We start from the raw sequence: 6,000 nt of genomic DNA, 5'->3' as shown, positions 1-6,000 counted from the left end.
TCCTGAATTGGTGCTCCACCCCAGGGCTGGCTGCATTTTGGGAGCATGTGAAGTGATTCCCCTATAGTGTGAAAAATGCTTTGGGATCCTTTGGATTGAAAGTCACTATAGAAATCTGAGATAGTGGTTCTGTACAAAGCCCCAAAGGAAGCCCTGAATTCCAGGCATTGTGCAGTAATGTGCTGATTCAGAACTGATTGTCAGCTTTACATCCAGTCCGTAGACCTCAGCTTTGAAAGCGTTTGCTTTCCACATTAAGCCCTTTGTTATCAGCCCTAATTCTTTCCCAGGCTCACCATTTATCTTAGTTTTTCAGGGCTGGTATTGAACGGTATCTTCCAATGCTCCACCACATGTGGGATGTCAGCATGCTTTGGAATAGTTTGTTCAATACGGAGGGCACTTTCTGTTCTGTTCTCCAGCAGTTGGCTCACTCGCCTGGGCAGTGAGACTAGCAGTTTGTTACACTGAACCTTTCACCTTTTGCTATCCACACACTTGGCAAAGACAAAGCAACAGAGCAGGCTCGTCAGACCAGGATTATCATCACCCTTTTACTAGTAAATAAAATAGTTGTATTTATCAATTGTATAGGCATCTTTCATCCAGAGATCTCTAAGCACTTTACAAAAGTGAGTCAGTGCCATTATCCTTATGGGGAAACTGAGGCACAGAGTGGGGAAAGTGATTTGCCCAGTGACACACAGCGAGTCAGAAATGGAACCCAAGTGTCCTAGCTCCCAGCCCCGTGCAGTAGCCCCTGGACCATGCTTCCCCCCTCAGACAGATGGAGAACTGAGATGCAAAGTCACTTGCCCAGTGAGTCTGTGGCAGAGCTAAATCCTATTCAGTTCTAAATTATTGTTGTTATTATTTATTATGGATGTGCAGGCCTGGCAGAATTTGATTTTTATCTGTGATAATTTTGAGGGCTAATATAGATTTTCCCCCATTTTTATTGATTTATATTTGCACAATCGTGGGACATTATGGGAGAGATCAGACAATAGAAGGGGGTCAGACAATTATTTCATGACAGTGGACACTGAGATTCAAAAGTTTAAAGCTTTATAATGGTTGAAACACAAATTGCCAGCATCATGTATCAAAATATACAAGTCACTTTCCTCAAATCAGACTCAAGCAGCATTTTTCTTACTTTGCCAATCTGTAAATTTCTATGATCATGGGTGGAAGTATTTTGATTATTGGTTTATGTGTGTACGGTGAAACTGACATTTACTGACAAAAACAGAAACCTTCCAAGCCTACTGATGTTGCATGACAGCGGTTGAGATCAGTCCCTGTCTCAAAGACCGTATCTGTTCCTAGCTGGGTACAGGGTCTCTCCCCCCCAAAATACAGCACTTAACCCCATCCTGGCTGGATTGGATCCGCCTCTGACAGAGCCCTGAGATACCTGACACTTTTGTACAGTTTGGCAGCATTGCACATCTTGTCGCGCTGTTGAGGACGTGTTGCATCGTGCTCCATGTCTTGTCCCAGTACTGTTGTGAAGATCTTATCATGTCAAAATGACTCCAGCTCTTGGCTAACCCTGAGTGGAATTTGCAATTCCACACTTAAAGTCGGCACTGCAGCTGATATTTGGATCGATTGTTTTCACCTGGCCTTGCAGCTTGACGTGAGAGAATGTGCATGCCATTGAAGGGTGAGTCATGATGGCCATAAATGAAAAAACAAGAATCATTCTGTCCTAAATTCTGCTTTCATGGAATATCAGGGTGGGAAGGGACCTCAGGAAGTCATCTAGTCCAACCCCCTGCTCAAAGCAGGACCAATCCCCAATTTTTGCCCCAGATCCCTAAATGACCCCTTCAAGGGTTGAACTCACAAGGCTGGGTTTAGCAGGCCAATGCTCAAACCACTGAGCTTTACCTGAATTTCCTTTGGAGATGGCAGAAAACAAAAGATATCAACGGAAAGAAACTCACATGATAAATACATAAATAAAGTTACCAGATCCTATTGCCATGGGGTAGGGACTATTTTTTTATTATGTATTTGGACAGTGCCTAGCACAATGAAGCCCTGACTGGGTACTCTAGGCACTATTGCAAACCAAACAAATAACAATACGAAGTACTTGAATGCCCCTCTTCTGGAATTAAGCCTGGAATTATTCTTTTTTGTTTTTGTCTGAGTTGTAAAGCATTAGTGTGATATTTGCAGGACACATCACACTACAGTACAGCACATAGCACTGAACAGTTTGTGAAATAGAGTGACCAGAGCACAGCTTAGGGAGTGCGGTGCGGCACAGTGTGGCTCCATGAGCAAGGGTAGAAAGCAGGTAACAGTGAGCGGGCACCGTGATCCGTTGTATGGTGCAAGGTTGCACCACGAGCATGATGCAGTGATGTACATGTAGTGAGTAAGATCCTGTGAAGAACATGCAGTAACCTCGTCATCCAGTTCAGGATTGCAGTGCCTGGAGCAGTGAGCGGTGGGAAATCCCAGCGCGAGGTGCATGCCTGGTGCAGTGAGAGATGGTCACTGAGGGTGGGTGAGGGCAGGCAATACCTGGTGCAGTGTGCGGGGGCAGGCAGTACCCAGTGTACAGGGGGTGAAGGGAAGGCTGTACCTGTGCAGGGTGCAGTGGGGATGGGCAGTGGAAAGGTCAGGCAGTCCTGGGTGCAATGGGGGTGGGCAGTCACCGATGCAGTCGGGGCGGACAGTATAGGGTGCAAGGCCCAGTACAGGGTGCCGTGAGTGCATGCTGGGTGCAGTTCCTGGTGCAGAGAAGTGGCAGTACAGGGAGGGCAGTGCCCAGAGCAGCGAAGTGGCAGTGAGGAGTGGGCAGTGTAGGGAGGGGCCAGTGGTTGGGGGGAGGGCAGTACAGGTGCAGGGCAGTAGCAGTACAGGGAAGGGCCAGTGACTGGGGGGGGGGAGGGCAGTGATGGGTGCAGTGCAGTGAAGTGCCAGTGAGGGGCAGGCAGCTCAGGGAGGGGCCAGTGACTGGGGGGGAGGGGCGGGCAGCTCAGGGAGGGGCCAGTGACTGGGGGGGGGCAGTGCCCGGTGCAGGGCAGTGAGGGGCGGGCAGCGCAGGGAGGGGCCAGTGACTGGGGGGGAGGGGCGGGCAGCGCAGGGAGGGGCCAGTGACTGGGGGGGGGCAGTGCCCGGTGCAGCTGCCAACTCCCCCCTTTCCCAGCTCACCTTCCCGTCTCCCCTCTCCCCCTTCCCCTCGCTGATTGGCTGACGAAGCTGTCGGTGTTTGGGGCTGCTGCCACTCACCGGGCAGAATGCCGCCCCCCCCAGCACTGATTGGCCGGTTGGGAGTGGAGCCCCGCCCAGCGCCTACGGCACCGCGGGGGACCCAAGAGGCCGCGGCGGCAGCAGCAGCAGCAGCGCGGGGACCCAGCGGGGCAGCGCGGGGCCGAGCCGGTGAGTGGGAGCCCTCCGCGGGGGGAGGGGCGCGCCCAGCCCGAATGGGGGGGTCCCCCTGGCTGCCCCGCCCCCCAGCCCGAATGGGGGGGGTCCCCCTGGCTGCCCCGAATGGGGGGGGTCCTCCTGGTCGCCCCCCAGCCCTGAATTGGGGGGGTCATCCCCCTCAGTATCGTACTGGGGAGGTGCTGGCTGCCCCCTGTTGCTGGAGGGGAGGGCCCCCCAGGGGTAACCTCCCCCAGCTGCAGAGGAGCTGGGCGAGTAATTGCCCCGGGGCACAGGTGTAACCACAGCCCCTCTGGGGAACGGGGGGGACGGTCTAGTTCCCCCCCCCCCGCAGCGCCCTGTGGGGCTCAGAGCCCCTGACCAGCTTGGGGGGCGGCCGGCAGCCTGCTGTGGGGCATCCTCCTCACTGGCCCAGCAGCCCCAGCTGTCACCTAGGTCCCTGCCTGGACGGCCCCCTCGTTCCCCGGGGCGCTGGTGCCTCTGCTCTCGGCTCAGGTCCCCTCCCAGAGGATGCTAAGGGCTGAGAGGGGGAGCAGCACCCACAAGGACTTGATCCCGTCATGGGAAGCCCCTTCTCCGTGGGTGGGGTAGTTGCACCCTGTCCCAGCGCTCTGCTGTCAGGGGAAAACCTGAAACCTTCTCCCTTCCATTCCTGAGTTACATGGGACCCTGAAGTGTGGGTTAGGGGTCTTTCTGGTGCACCCCTTTGCCCCCCTCATTGTGGGACAAGGCCCCCCTGAATTAGCTTTGTGATATTGTGTAAATATTCCTTTGACCCTCTTCATTGGTGCCCTGTGTTAGTGGACAGCGCTGGCTTGTGGGTTAGAGGGATCTGGTCACTGGCTCTGTCAGCCTGGAGCATGCAAGCTCCGATCTGTTTGATGGTGTCTTTCTGGTGGTGGAAAAGCATCTTAGTGTGTATTTGGGGGATACTTTGCAATGTTTCCCAACCACCCTCTCTTCCCTCTTCTTTTGTCTTTGGGTCAATGATCAGGTGATAAGCTGCATAGTATTTTTCAACTTCCTGTCAAATTTGGCAATCATAGATTTCATAGATATTAAGGTCAGAAGGGACCATTATGATCATCTAGTCTGACCTCCTGCACAATGCAGGCCACCAAATCTCACCCACCCACTCCTGCAATAAACCTCTCACCTATGTCTGAGCTATTGAAGTCCTCAAATCATGGTTTAAAGACTTCAAGGTGCAGACAATCCTCCAGCAAGTGACCCGTGCCCCATGCTGCAGAGGAAGGTGAAAAACCCCCAGAGCCTCTTCCAATCTGCCCTGGAGGAAAATTCCTTCCTGACTCCAAATATGGCGATCAGCTGAACCCTGAGCATGTGGGCAAGACACACCAGCCAGATACCCAGGAAAGAATTCTCTGTAGTAACTCAGATCCCACCCCATCTAACATCCCATCACAGGGCATTGGGCCTATTTACCATGAATAGGTAAAGATCAGTCGAAGGGTAAAGCTGAGTTACTGTGCTGGTCAGTTGACCAACAACTAGGAATAATTTCTTAGTGGACTTCTCAGATGCAGTGTATTCAGAGGAGATATTGAGCAAATATCTCCTCTTAATATTGACTTGATATAATTCCGTTTTCTCTTCCCTTCCCCCATGATCTTCTGATGGTAAAAGGCCTACTTGCTATTCCTGTTCTTGCCACCATCAAGTTTCTGCACAAACAATATGTGTTCAAGGGGCAGAGTTTCCCTGTGAATATCACGTTTAACACTTTAGAACCAAATCTGAAAATACAATACATATGATACAGAAATCTTCTGCATCAGGTGTTTGTTCCTTAAATATGATCATCTCAAGGCTCTGTTCAAGCCAAATATTCCTTCAGATATGTGTTTCCAGACCACTAGATAAGTGCATTTTTGTAAGCTGAAATAACTGTGGGAAGAATATGGGGCTGGATGTTGTTGCTCAGGGATAGATACAGGAGGGCTAGAAAGTAACACATGGAGTACTGAGCACTCTGAATCTCTCCTCCCTTATCCCACTCCAGTTTAGCCACTGCCCTGGCTCTGCCTCCAAACATGGAAGTGGGAAAACATGCTCAAACTAGTCTTAAAGGTGGAACAAAAAAACAACAACAAAAAGCAGAATATGTTGGAAAGGGTCATGTAAGTTAATCAGTGCCATTTTATAGTTCTGCTGAATATGCCAGGTACTACACTAAAGGTGTACTAATTACTGCTATTATATTATAAAATGTCAAGCTTCTGCACTATACAATTGCTGTCTTGGGTAGCGCTGAGGGTTTAAAGATGGCAGTGAAGTTAATGAATGCAGTTGCACAGGAATATGCTAGTCAGCTAGCTAAAAAATGTGGGTTGAAGTTCATCCTCACTTGGAAGATAAGGTTGCATCCTTGTGCTTCACAGCCTCTTAATATGCAAGGCTTTTTCTGGAGGTTGTTTTACCAACCACACAAACACCCCACGGGCAATTTGGAATGTTTTGGAAACATGCTTTATTATTTATTTTTTTTTAAATGGCTGAAGTGATGAGGGGAACCGGAGGTATCTATAGTCAGTGAGTGTGACAAAATAATGGAGAGAAGAGAGTCTG

General features: G+C 50.6%; 1 protein-coding gene across 1 annotated transcript in view; it reads left to right on the top strand.

The window, feature by feature from the left end:
• Window positions 1–3,322: 3,322 nt before the first annotated feature.
• The window catches only part of SLC25A42 (solute carrier family 25 member 42), a 33,515-nt gene continuing 30,837 nt past the window's right edge, over window positions 3,323–6,000 (top strand). Inside the window, exon 1 of the mRNA XM_073324444.2 lies at window positions 3,323–3,405. The gene's annotated coding sequence lies outside the window, so the exon portion shown is untranslated. The remainder of the gene's footprint in view (window positions 3,406–6,000) is intronic.

This window comes from Lepidochelys kempii, chromosome 25 (assembly GCF_965140285.1).
Source record: "Lepidochelys kempii isolate rLepKem1 chromosome 25, rLepKem1.hap1, whole genome shotgun sequence".
NCBI classification, from domain to species: Eukaryota; Metazoa; Chordata; order Testudines; family Cheloniidae; genus Lepidochelys; species Lepidochelys kempii.
Note: the sequence above shows the minus strand (reverse complement) of the source record. Positions and strands in the feature narration are given on the sequence as shown.